Genomic DNA, 14,681 nt, shown 5'->3' on the forward strand with positions numbered 1-14,681 from the left:
ATCCAAGAATGGATTAATAAAATGTGGTATATGTATACCATGGAGTACTATTCAGCTCTAAGAAACAATGGTGATATAGCACATCTTATATTTTCCTGGTTAGAGCTGGAACCCATACTACTAAGTGAAGTATCCCAAGAATGGAAAAACAAGCACCAGATATATTCTCCAGAAAACTGGTATTAACTGACTAGCACCTAAGTGGACACATAGGTACTACAGTAATAGGGTATTGGGCAGGTGGGAGGGGGGAGGGGGAGGGGGGTGGGTATATACATACATAATGAGTGAGATGTGCACCATCTGGGGGATGGTCATGATGGAGACTCAGACTTTTGGGAGGAGGGGGGAAATGGGCATTTATTGAAACCTTAAAATCTGTACCCCCATAATATGCCAAAATAAAAAAAAAATGTGGGATGTATACCTTTCTTTCCTCCTCCTTCCTTCTTCCTGCTGAGTGGAATGAGGATTTGATGACTGGTGCTGCAACAGCCATTTTGGAACACGCAGGTGCAGCTCCTTGTGGGTCAGAGCAGAAAGCTCTTCCATCAGAGACTCAGCTTAAAGGAGCCTGAGCCTTAGTGACTGTGAATCTGTGAGACTGACTCATTTGAGCCATGGTTTCATGAGTCTCTATTACTCACACCTGAATTTTATCCTAAGTCACAAAATTCCTAAGAAATAATTTTGAATTGACTCTAATATACAGATAAATGTGAGATAGGTTCCAAAGTTCATGACCATAATAATTTTAGCTTAGTTTTTAAGAGTAGTAACATAACACATTGACTACTGAAAACTAATCTTCTATATATTTTTCAAAAAAAAAAAAGCAATTTCTACAATCAGATGACTAAGGTATTTCGCTTTGGAAGACTTTTGACTATAAATAAATTAAAGATGAGGAATGTCCATCAAGATGATGGCTGAGGTTTGGGTTTTATAACAGTTAATGTACAGTCTTTCTTTCTAGCAATAAATAAATATAGATAATAAACATATATATGATATATATCTCTTTATATAAATTGTATTTAGCTAAATATATATACTTATTGCTATAAATATACATTGCTAGAAAATATATAATTATTGCTAGAAAATATATAATTTATATAATTTGTTAGCAATATGCATAGGTTTAGCCAAATACAAATTAAATATACAAAATAAATTGCATTCTATTATACCAACAAAAAGTAATTAGAAATTATACAAATGCCTTGTTTACAATAACATTCAAAAATATAAAAACCTAAGAAATAGCATAATAAAAATATCAATGACTTATGTAATGAAATCCTTATCGGAAAACAGAAAAGGTTAGAATAAATGAAGCATGCAATACTATTGATTTTTCCTAAGATTACATATAGGCTAAAGCAATCCAGAAATTTGAAATTCCAGAAGTTTATTTTGGAAAAAACGAAAACAATTCATGACTTCATTTGGAAAAGTAAATGGGTATGATTCTCAGAAATGTTTTTTTTTTTTAAAAGCCAGTCCTATTAAATATAATACCGTACTATAAAACAACAGCAATGAAAAAGACAAGACTAGAATGCTAACAAATAAAATAGGTCAGTGAAACAAGATTGACACCCATAAATTAAATAGAAAAAATAATACATAATAAAACATCATAAGCAATAAGGAAATGAAGAGAATAAGAAAAAATACTTTATTCCTTCCTTCCTATATACTAAAAATAATCTGCATGGAAAGCTGAAAAAAATCAAAATCAGTGAAAATCAGCCAAAAATAGAATAGAATCTCAGATATTTGGAAGGATGAGAACTTTCTAAAGATTGAAACAACTGAAGGAAGTGCAAAGTAATAAATTTCAAACAAATTTCAAAATGCCTCTACAGCGAAAATATAGAAAATAAAAATAAATTGCAGCAGCCTATTAGAAAATATATTTATATAAAAATCACAAACTGTAGTACTTTTTATAGTATTTAAAGATCTTAATCATCTTACTAAGAAAAATATTAAGATTTATTATAATAAATAAATGCACCAAAGCATTGCCCAATTTAAGTATGAAGAAATACATATAATTTGTTTTAATGTTTAAATTAGCTAGTAATAAAAATGCAGATTAAAAGTGCCATTTATTTCTATTAAGTAAAAACTAAACTACCTAATACCTAATAATTATGAGATTTTTTTTTTACTAAAATTGGCAAATAATAATTATTGGAATTAGTAGAAGTTAACATAATCCTCTTGGAAAAAATTTTAATAATATAATTCAGAATCTATGAAATGTTCCTACTCTCTGACACAGCACAAACACTCTTGGGAATTAATTCAAAGGAAATAATTAGTAAAACATGGTATATGGAGGAACATATTTTTTGAAGTATCATTTGTAACAGCAAAAAAAATTTTTTAAAAAACTCAAAAAGGATAAAAAGGAACTAAACAACAACCATTACAAATTATAATTATAAATATTATGTAACAATAGAGAAGTTTTACGTGATAACATTAAGTAAAAAAAAAAAGTATATCATAAAATTGTATAATCACTGTAATACAACCGTATAAAATGTGGTAACAGCCTGAAAGAAAGAATGAAGAAATTCTAAGAGTGGTATCATGCTGAAATTATGGGTAATTTTCCTTGTTAAAGTGTTATGTAATTTGGTTAGGAAAACCATTTTGATCAGTGTGTGCGCGCATGTCATGGTTAGGAATTATGTGACCTTGAGCAGGTTACTAGAGATCGTTAAGCTTCAGTTTGCCCATTTGTAAAAAGGAGATAATAAGAGGAGCCACTTCATAAAGCTGTTACAGGGACTTAATGAGGCAACACACATAAACACAAAGCACCAATGCCTGGCACTAAATGAAAGTTCATCAAGGTTGTGGAAGGAACAATGACTTTGGGAATGATGGTGATGATCCTACTGTTGTCGCTGTATCCCTGTTTGTATGTTTTCACTGGTTCTCCACTGTTCACAGAAAATTGTTCAAATTTTGAATCTTGACATTTAAAGGTCGCCATCATTTTGCCCATCCTATCTACCTAATTTAATTTTCAACTCCCTAAGATGAGTTTTATGCTCTAGTCAAGCCAATCTGAGATTTTTGTGTTCAGTTTTGCAAACATTTGACCACTGAACAAATACCGAGAAACAGTTATACTCAGGCAGTTCTTCACATGCTGCGGGTACATTTATAGTCTAGAGGAGGGAGACAGAAAACAGGTGAACAGAACAAGAAAATTTCAGTCACAGGCCAGCTTGCTATTGCACTGTTCTGCACTGTTGTGGTTGTGTAGGTTAATGGCAGATTGCACCCACTCTGATTGGTGGGTACCTGTCCCGTAATTGCTGTAAAATATTTAATATCACATCTGTTGTTAAATATTTTAAATATTACACAGGAAAATCAGCATCATGTCCATTTTTTTGCTTGGTTATTATTATTTTTAATAATAAAAATAAGTCCTTTTCACCAGCTCAAACTCTTACCATTCTTTGAAGCTCAACCCAAAACTCAACCCTCTGCAACTCAGTCCTCTGCAAGATGCCTCCTCCCAGTGTTCTGTTCCACTCACTTCTCCTTTCTCTGAACATTGTTATCTGTTCTCATTTTTCTCTAACTGGACAGGAAGATCCCCAGGGCTGAAAACATGCAGCTGTTGATTGGTTGGGTTTACTTTTTTTTTTTCAACTCTTAAGAATTTTTCGCAATTTCTATCCGGATGCTGAACATAATTCATGCACCCTATAAACATGTATTTAAATCAATGGAACATTTTAACTAAGAAAAGATCATTTATTTATCATAATTCTGGTTTACCTCAAGAGGAGGTATCAAAATTGACCCATCAATAACTCCTAAAGGAGATTTTCTTAAATAATTTTCTTAGGCTTGCTTCTGTAAGAGAACAGTTCTGAGAGCAAACAAGTGCCTTGATCTATGGCCTGGCCGGGAACAGTGTCAGATGTACAGTTATGCCACACTGGGTGATTTCCTTACAACAAGACCATTTAACCAATATGTGAGCAATAGCTAGAATCTTGGGGCCGTCTTGCTTAATTGAAGTTCCTTCTTTCTAAAATGGTTCCTTGTTGCCAATACCTAGACATCCAACTCAGAGGAGGAAACACAAGACGTAAAGATGATAGCTTAGTGATCAACTTGGCTTGAGAGTATAACTTAGAGCAAAGGCTCTATCCTCACCTCGAAAGTGCCCTGTTATAAAGAAATCAGTCAGCTTTATGCTGGCAATGCCCCAGCTCTGTATTAACTTCCAGATTAATGTCAGATCATACCCCGGGAATTATTCATGAAGCCCCTCTGTACAATGTGATTGCAGATTTTGGCATCAGAGTGAAGTCTCATTGTTTTATAGATTAGCTTCTCTTCCTGTACTACGGAAGAGACAATGATCTGACACAACACAGTCTAGGGGGAAAAGGAGTTCATGTTTTTCACATGAAAAAGCATTTGTCAAGTGAGAGATCCCAGGTCTCACTTACACTCCACCTTGAGAATGGAGTCCCGCAGCCACACTGAGAAGGCGCTGGCTCCAGACCCATGAATGGCGACTTTCATTGTGGATCTTTCCCAAGTGAATGGAAATGGCTCTTTATCTACGCTTAGGAATTAGTTTTACCAAACTGCAGCTCTGCTAATCTCTACTACAACATCCCCAAGTGTCATTTCTGTGTGTGGATGAAGAAGCCTACTTGTTTCCAGGGAAGGGTACCAATCAGCAAACTAACTGCAAGGAATCATTAAAGACTATTCGATGTTAACCAAAATATTAATGGACACTCAGAAGAGGTTTAATAGTTTACTGTGAATGTTGTTACCCTAGTGATTAGCACGCCTTCACTGTGAGACTTTAGACTCTATGATTGTTCAGACTGTGACTTTTTTTTTATTTTATTTTTTTATTTTTTATTTATTTATTTATTTTTTTAGACAGAGTCTCGCTTGTTGACCAGGCTAGAGTGAGTGCTGTGGCGTCAGCCTAGCTCGCAGCAACCTCAAACTCCTGGGCTCAAGCAATCCTTCTGCCTCAGCCTCCCGAGTAGCTGGGACTACAGGCATGTGCCACCATGCCCGGCTAATTTTATATATATATTAGTTGGCCAATTAATTTCTTTCTCTTTATAGTAGAGACGGGGTCTTGCTCAGGCTGGTTTCGAACTCCTGACCTCGAGCAATCCGCCCGCCTCAGCCTCCCAGAGTGCTAGGATTACAGGCGTGAGCCACCGCGCCCGGCTAGACTGTGACTTTTAAAGGTGAAGAATGGCAGCTTGTTTCTTGCTTTAGTGGAGTTTGCTTATTTTACTATGTTTACAACAAAGATAATGGTCTTGAGCCATTTTAAGTGGGTCCATCTGATACATGAGTTCTGTATTTTCTATGAAATAAATGTGTGTGTGAGCTCATGAATGTGTATCTAGGGATATGTATGTGTGTGTCTACATATATATGCACACACATGAATATATGCATATATAACTTTTATATAAAATAAATATATACTTATATATAAGTATTTATATATTATATGTTATAATATATAATTAAAATCTTTTGTGGAAAAATTTAACAGAACATTTATCAAAACAGGTGATATACTAACCTAATAAGAACTTATATTTTTCTCTTCATTAAATTATAGCCATCAATCCATATATCCTAGGTTCTTGGTCAGTATTATCAGGTTAACAGGTTTGCCTAACAGGTTTTCAGTTTGTGAAATTTTTCTGGAAGAATAAGTCTGTGAACTACAATTTCTTTGAATCTGAATCAACTTTCTCCTTGTTGTCTCTGTTCCTCAATTATCAGATCAACCATTTTTTATTCAGCTGTTTGTCCAAGATCTATATCCATCTATATACATATATATCAGCAGAGTATTGGGAAATCATCTGGATCATTTAATTCAATGATTTAGATACCTAAGCAATAACCTTCTCATATGTATCTCATCTCTACTTGACCATATGTTTATAGATTTGACCTGAAAATGATTAGTTACTGAGAAAGGAGATTATGGAAGTCAGACAAATCAGCAAGAGAGCTAGTAAATCCATTATGGAAAACTGCATGGAGTTTTCTTAAAAAATTAGAAATAAAATTACCATATGATCCATCAACCCCACTTTTGGGTTTTTACCCAAAAGATTTGAAATTAGTCTGTTGAAAGAAATGTCTGCACTCCCATTCACAATAGCCACGTTATGGAATCATCTAGATGTCCATCAACAGGTAAATGGATAAAGAAAACGTGGTATGTACACACAATGGAAAACTATCCAGCCTTAAAAACGAAGGAGATTCTGCCATGTGTGACAACATGGATACGACTGGAGAACCTCATGCTAAGTGAAATAAGCCAGGCATAGAAAGACAAACACAGCATGCTCTCACTCATAGGTGGAATCTAAAACAATGGAACTCAGAACAGGGAGGAGAATGGTGGTTACAGAGGCTGGGGGCTGTGAGAAAGGGGAGATGATGATCAAAGGGTATAAGATCTCAACTGGACAGGAGGCATATCTTTGTTTGAGTTCTATTGCATAGCATGGTGAATATAGTTAACAATAGAGTACTGTACATTTAAAAATTGCTAAGACAGTAAATATCAAATGTTCTCACCATAAAAATGTTAAGTATTTGAGGTGATGGATATGTTAACTAGTTTGATTTAATTATTTCCCATTGTATTCATAAATCATAATACCTCTTTGAACCCCAGAAATTAATACCATTATAAATTGTCAATTTATAATTTTAAAGGGAGTAGAAGGTATGTTAGTAAAAATAGGAGCTTCACCTATACTGGTGAAAAAGAGGCCACCACCATTGGGCTCATTGTGTGACCCAAGAATGTTAACCTCAATTTGTTTTTCTTGTCGGAAATTCATTAAATAAAGAAAAATGTAATTTAATATACTATAGATTCTAATAATAATTTGACTTGAAGTTTTGTACAGATATGGTTTATCTTGGCCTGGTGAACTATATGCAATTATTTCCCTCTTACATCACTTTAGCTATTTGGAAAATTTGATAAGAGGGGGATTCATTATGCACAGTATACACTATATATACATATCTGAGTCTTATACCTACAAATGCTCCACTTCATAGCAGAGAAAAAATATCTTCTGGCAGATCTGCAATATCCCTAGTTCCTCTTCAGCAACCCTTAAGAGTGTTTGACTTAGCACCTGTGCAAGCCTACTGACCCACTTTAATTCTGAGAACCCTTCAAGAATATTCCGTACCACAGTAGCATAGAATTTTTATCAAGCACTGAAAATGCAATTCTATTTCCTATAGATGAAACCTTGAGTATAAAGATGTAAGGTTTTGCTCTGGTGTATTACTGAATTTGTGTTGCAAATCCCATGTTATTTTTTGTGGGCAAATACGTCCTTTCCACTTCTTGGTTTTCCTAAACATGAAATCTCCCCACCCTGGATAAGCAGGACTTTATAGCTCTTCTATCATTCTTTTAGAACATTATGATATTTTCCAGCATATATATCTCTTGGAATCTCTCAGAAAATTAAAAAGGACCTCCAGATGACGTTTTGTGTTCCATGATGGTCTTTTCAGACCATTCTTCACCTTTAATTACTTGTTTACCGTCTGTATGTCCCATCTGTCTGTAAGCTCCAGATTGTAGGGGCTGTGTCTGTCTTGTTCATATCTTGGTTCTCTCTAGCTTCAGATCTATCTGTAGGCACAGAGAGGGCACACACTAAATATTTGCTGCATGAGTGAGTGGATAGTCTCCTCCTCAATGCGTGCCTAATCCATAAAGCCATTTCAACTCTTAACCTTCCTTTGTAAAGTCCCACAAATAAGATCAACAATTCCTGTGAAGCTAGCTCTTTGTCTCAAGAATTGTGTTATACAGAGTATTATAAATTGCATACTTCAACATCTTGCTGCCAGAGAAAGCCAAGAAGACACTTCCCTGAGTAATAATTTTGCTGAAAGTTCTGTTTCTTTTCCTGGAGATGTGTCTATTCTCAATTTAGAGGTTCTACTACTCATTCCCTTTGAGTAAATGTTAAAAATCCTTAAAACAAAGATCTGGAAAGTCTGTACTCCTGTCTGTTCCACCAGGGGCATTTGACTTAGATCTCTTATATTGTGCCATTTATATGATACTACCTAGCACTTATGGAGTGCTTTTTATGTTTAAGCATATATGTAATATATATATGGGTTAACCCCTTACAACAGCTGTGGGAGGCAAATAGTACTACAAATTCATATTACAAAAAAGTAAACTCAAACTTGGAGAGGTTATTTTCCTTGTCCAAGGTCACACAGTTACTAAGAGTCAGATTTGTACCCAGGCAGTCTGGTTTCATGGCCTTAACCTTCAGGATATTCCCCTTTTTAATGCTGTGAGAATATTATGAGGGTGGTCCTGATTTTGTATTATTTTTCCTTGTTACCAGATCCTTGGTGCCAGGGAGGGGGCACATATAGCACTTGAGTGTCAGAGAGAGATATTAGACTTTTTCATGGTTTTCACTCTGACAAATTCTGTTTTTTTTTTTTTTAAAAACATAGCTATGCTTAAAAACAGAAGAGGCAGAATAAACCATTGTGCCTGTACATCTGAAGAGAGAAAAATGCATTTCCAAGAAGTTCTTTTAGAAAAGAAAAAATTTATTTCTTAAAACACCAAAATGCTTTGCTGCTGAGTGAAAAACCCACCCATCTTCAGGGGAAATCTTCCAGCTATTTCTGCCGTGTAAGCAGCCATTGATCCATCCAGCAGAGGGCAGACGAGGTAGCAAAAATCTCCAGGTCCTCCAACTGTGCTGCCTGGGCTCTTAGGCAACTCTGGGGACTTAAGCCAGAGGCGGAGGACGCAGGGTAAGATGGTTGTTGCCAGGCCCTTAGTACAGGGATAAACATTCCCGTTTCTACGGGAGGATAAATGGACAACAAAAAGCCCTCGATAGAAGGACCTGGCATGTCTCTGGTTTGGATCTTGTGTGTGTGAGAAAATTTGATGCTTGTGTGTTAAATTTGGCACCAAAACACAGTTGACTCCAAACACTCTGGCAGGGATCTCGATTCCATTTTCATTAAGGAAAATGAAAGTGGGAGTGAGAAGGAAGCGGATGGGAAATCACAGAGCTTAGAGGAAGTTTAAACTCTTCAGCAACAAACTTAAGTTGTCCTAGGTGAAAAAGAATTTTTGTTGTTGTTTTATTTTATCAGTATTTTCACAATACATGGTGGTAAGACCAGGAGGCTCCGAATTAGGAGACCAAGAGTTGCGCCTGTCTCTGCCATTTTTACATTTGTGACCTGTCACTCTCCTCATGTTCTTGTCTCATGACAGTGTTGTGAGGACTCACGAGGGGCTGGGTCATTGAAGTCAGCTTCTTAATATTTTCATAGAAAATGGTCTTGAAAACCACGAATTCTATGCTGGGGTTCACAGTGTTATCATTTGGGAACTCCTTTGAACTCAAAGTTATTTTGAAAACATGTGGTGTGTGTCGTGTAGCATGAGACAAAACTAGAAATTCAAAATATTCTGGTGAGCTCTCAAGGATGAGCTGTGAAAGCCATGATAACTCCACAGAGATAGGGACTGGCTGACTCCTCAGCATAGCATCATGTGCACTTCCAGAGAGTTCCGTGGAATGCGTCGTGGATAATACTGATTGCCAGGCCTTCAGAATGGGGTGATGAGTGACAGCACATTCTGTGGCCTTTCCCCTCACTGTATTTTATTTTTGCAATTGAGCAACACAGAATGGGCAAAAGGCTGTTGTTTTCTCATTTTGACAATAACGTAGCAATAAAACAATAATAAGTAAATGGAATATGCACTTGGCTAGGAATCAGTGAGCTGAATTTCAGAGCAACACCAGTTTCCATGGCCGGGTTATCGGCACTGCTTATTTATAATGGAATTACCAGCAGCTTGCTCAGCAGTGGTGGGTGAGGGGCCTGCTCTTACAAAACACACGGAATTGGGATCTGACACTCAGGGGTCTCGGCGCTCCTGATATCATGATTTGTGCTTTCCTGGCCGAGGCGGGTGAACTCCGTCTGCAAGTCCTCAGGTGGAGCCCCCACCGGGATGGACGCAGCCAGGAGCGGGTCTGTCCTTCAAAGGGCACAATTCCTTTCTGTGCGGGAAAACAGGAGCAGCAGCCAGAAACTTCAATCAGCGCTTTCAGATACCAAAACTATGACACTGCCACACTGGTGTCATTAAAGCTAACTAACCATATTAAACGAATATTAAAATATGGGCTCCTTTGCATAACATAATGAGCAAAACCGCTTTTAAGTTTCTCCCGGTGCTTTGAGGTGAGGTGGCATTTACATTCCCAAACTTTGAAGTCGGAACAAAATGTACAGGTAGAGGGTACTAGATCAAATAATAACCAACTTCAAAAAGCATTTTGGCTGTTGGATGTCCCAGGGCTAATTTCCTCTAGACATTTTAAATGTAAATGTCTAAACTCATTTAAAAATTGTAAATTGGTCTAGGTTCAATCAAAAAGCATCCTGACGCAGAACAGGGAGACTAGGCTAATTGTCATTTGTTTGTCAAATGAATTCCATTTGGAAAGCAATGAAACCTCCAAGCTAATTCTTTTAAGGTGAGCTGGTAGTTGTATTATCAGTTAAATGCAGTAAAATGCATAATCATACGATGATAATGAAAACTGAACCTGTGTTAGCGCTGGGGCTCTGCCTGCCACGGGGCATAGAGTGATGAAACTTAAGTACTATAATGTTGCCTCGGCCACAATGGTACCAAGTCTGGTCTTTAGCCTTACAGACACTTTCTTTGCATTTTAAAAAACTTTATCAAAGCACCGTGGCAATATAGAAAATGTCAAAGTGAAATGCACTGTAGGCAAATTGAGATTTCATTAAGTTTAAATTTATTGCTTTTGACTGATGTATTACCATGCTTGTTAAGAACCAGTAATTTGGAATATCTGTCTGCCTGGTAAAATAGCTTTGTCTCCTTGCATATTACTTTGTATAGACTTTGAAAGACCACAGTAAATTCAGAGTGAGCATGGGATGTTTTTTAGCAGTGTTTGGAAAATTGTTAGGCATCCAGTCTCGCATTCTGATAAACTTCCACACACTTCGCCAAGGTATTGGAGGTTAATTGTAGAACTCATATTTAAGGGACTTTTGTGAGTATCACCAAATGGTATGATGTGTCCAAAAGTGGAGAATTGAAAATGTCTCTTCTGCTGGTCTGTTTCTTCTTCATACTCATGAAGTGGTCATGGGTGAGTGATGAATGACAAATAATAATGAAGGATACACCATGTTCAGGCAACGGAGAAACAGAACTATAGTGATTTAGGGAAGGCAGATAGTATAGATCAACCTAGATATTTTACGAACCAGGAAAGGGAGACCCAGAGGTTACACAGCTCTGGCAGAAGTAGATGAGATCCCAGGGTGCCCTGTGGCCATTAGGGTCTCAGCCTCAGTGTCAGCTCCTCCGAGACAGACCTCCCCTCCCAGGTCTAGCTTGGAGTCCCTCCCCCACTAGCACTGTGGGTCTCTAACACAGCAGTTGGCAAACGTTTTACTCAAAGAGACACCCAGTAGGCGAAGCGGCAAAATTTATAATGTTGTATAGGTACTTAAATGACAGCAGAGAAAAATCTGCACAATATTTTTATGATGAAACTCAGAATAATTGAGTACAATGTTTTGTAATATAGGTCTACTAATGAGAAGAAAGGAATTCTTTTTTGGGGAAGATAATATTTTACCCATTGGGGTTCAAATGTAAAAACCATTCTTGGCTCATGGGCCATATAAAAACAAGCAGTGGGAGGGCTCTGGCCGCAGGGCATATTTGCAGCCCCTGGACATCGCACTGATGGAGTTTTCTCCACCGGACACAGCACGCTCTGGAATTGCCTTCTGATTGTGTACTGTTTAATTATCAGTCCACCCTCACTAGAAGTCAACGTCCGTGAGAACAGAGGCTTGTCCGGGTTGCCTCTGTTATCTCCAGCTCCTAGAATAGTGATTATTATTTGTGTGCCTGGTGCACAGTGGTTACTCGATTTATGTTAGGTAAATATAGAGTGAATTTAGAGTTTACCACCAAACCAAATAGTCAAGAATATATGTAACTTACCAAAAGGATAGGAGATGCTCATTGTTCCCATAGTACATCTTATCTGCCTTACAGCAGTGGTATTATTTGGAGTGAGAAATAAATAACTCCAACTTCAGGTTATTTCTGATGTATATCAATATTTTAGTCCCTAAATTCCTTTCTGATTTTACTACTATAAGGAAATGATAACCACAACATGGCATATTTTATTAATAACACCCTAACTACATCTTGGTCATGATCATAAATGAGTTGCACTCTGTCCAGCTGCCATGTCACTTGTTAACCTCCAAGCCTGAGCTTTCTGTAGGGCAAAGCGGTACCCGTGCATCCATGCTCATGGGGCCAGGTTAACACCCTTGTGAAACCTTTCCTGAGGACCCCACCTTCATGCAGCCCCCCTTCTCTGAATACCATGTACTCTGCATCACACACTGAGCTTGCTCTATTCTGTTTCATGGTGGCACTGGATTTTTATTCTTTCACGGGTGTCAGTGCTATCTGCCCACATGGACTCAGTAAGCCCCTGAGGGCAGAGCCCCTCTCCTGTTTTCTTGATATGCCACACAATTCCTGTTTCAGGCATGAATTTGCATTTTTTTTTTATTAGGAGAACAAGGTAAAAATCATTGAAAAGCTCATATCAAGAATTTTGTCTTAAAATACACATGTGCACACAAAAAGTGAAGAACTTTTCAAGGTATCCATAGCCAGCTCAATTTCTTACGTCAATAATTTACAGTGAAGATTTGTAATCAAAATTGAGACCTTGAGTCACTTCAGATGTGCAACCCATAAATAATTTTTTCATTATTCTCATCATAAAAAGCATTTTATGAAAGTGTTTTACATCTAGGTTTTTGGTAAGGTTTTCTTGTTGGCTTCGAATTAATCAAGGAATTCGAGGAAACAACAGAATTGGGTTTGCCTAGACTATACTTAGTAGAAATATGAACCCTTCAGGAATCTGTTGTCTATATACTTATCTATCTCCTGAGTGACTACCTCTAAAATCCCTCCCAGAATCTCTGACACAAGCAATCTATTCCATAAGACTCTGTTGGAATGAAGAAATCTCTGTTTTGCTAGCCTAATGAAAAGAATTAGTAGGAAGACAGAAAGGGCCAGATTTCCAGGGGAGGCACTGGTCATTTCCACACTGATTAACATCAGAGGGTCTGGCAGGGAGACAGGTCCCATTGGTGTTCTGATCCAGGACTGGCCTTTTTAGGGCAGTGGTTCTTAACTGGGTGAGGAGAGGTCAATTTTGCCCCTCTGGGGACATTTGGCAATGTCTGGAGACATTTTTGATGATCTCAACTTGGGAAGAGGAAAGTTACTGGCATATTGTGAGTAAAAGCCAGGGTTCCTGCTAAACTCCTTCAATGCACAGGACAACCCCCACAAGAAAGAATTATCTGGCCCCAAATATTTATCGAGCCACTGTTGAGAAACTCTTTTTTTGTTTTTAAGGCAAGCTTTCTTCATTCCTTAGCTTCCACAGTGCAGATAGGGAGCTGGGGCTTTTTGTCTTGACATTTGGATCATACATAATGGGACCAAATAATGCCAACAATGATATCAGTGGAATCTGAAATTCGACATAGAGAGGTACACCCTTTGAAGCACATTAGGTCAATGAATTTGGAGGAAGAGATACACCAAAATATCACCTTCCCCATGGGCAGCATGACCATCCGTTGCCTGAACAACTCACATATCCCGGTTGAACTGTACCTTTTATAGTCATCCAGCACCCTTTGAAATCTCACTACATTGTCAATGTACTAATCCCTAACTAACCAAATCACTTATTTACTAGAGAAACTAATTTATAATGGGAATTATGTATATTTTAAAACTCAGATCATAGTCTAGAATCACAACTCACTCAATATACTTTCCATTACCTTGGGCAACCATAATGGCAATTAGATCTAAACAATGACTCTGAAGCAGTGTATGACCCTGAGTCAGCAATGAAAGATGATTTGGAAACAGACATTATTTCATAAGGCAGGGGAGTTAAAAGGAATTTCAGCCAGAGTTGAAGAAAGGAGTTTCTTGGAACTGCTAATCAGAAAATTAGTCAATTTTCATATTTAATTTATCAACATTTTATGGTATGTTATAATATTACATACTGAGTAGTTGCATCCTTATAAAAAACACTATAGCTTTCTCTGAGTTATCTATAATTCTCTGAGTTATCTATCTCCGAGTTATCCATAGCTCTTTACCTACAGTTATTTATTGTTACTAGAACTTCATTGGATTGAATCTCTTGAAACAAGTAGATATTATGCTCCAACTATACTAGGTGCATTTAATTGGGGCTGTATATCTATAATCCTCACAACAATCCACTGGAGTTTGTATTATTAGCTGCATTTCATAGATCTCAGTACTGAGGTTTAGAGCAACTAAATCAGTGGTCCCCAACGTTTTTGGCACCAGGGATAGGTTTTATGGAAGACAATTTTTCCACAGATGGGGAAAGGAGGGAGGCAGAGCTCAGGCAGTGATGCAAGTGATGAGG

General features: G+C 37.3%; 1 long non-coding RNA gene across 4 annotated transcripts in view; it reads right to left on the minus strand.

Moving 5' to 3' along the window:
• Window positions 1-14,681, minus strand: part of LOC142875439 (uncharacterized) — a 163,135-nt gene that overhangs the window by 70,281 nt on the left and 78,173 nt on the right. For 3 of the 4 annotated variants that reach the window (XR_012922793.1, XR_012922792.1, XR_012922794.1), the window contains one exon: window positions 7,579-7,726. The exons of the other annotated variant lie outside the window; for it this stretch is intronic. This is a non-coding gene — a long non-coding RNA (uncharacterized LOC142875439). Of the gene's footprint in view, window positions 1-7,578; window positions 7,727-14,681 lie in introns of those variants that run through there. 4 annotated transcript variants of the gene reach the window in all.

This window comes from Microcebus murinus, chromosome 14 (assembly GCF_040939455.1).
Source record: "Microcebus murinus isolate Inina chromosome 14, M.murinus_Inina_mat1.0, whole genome shotgun sequence".
In the NCBI taxonomy this organism is placed as follows: Eukaryota; Metazoa; Chordata; class Mammalia; order Primates; family Cheirogaleidae; genus Microcebus; species Microcebus murinus.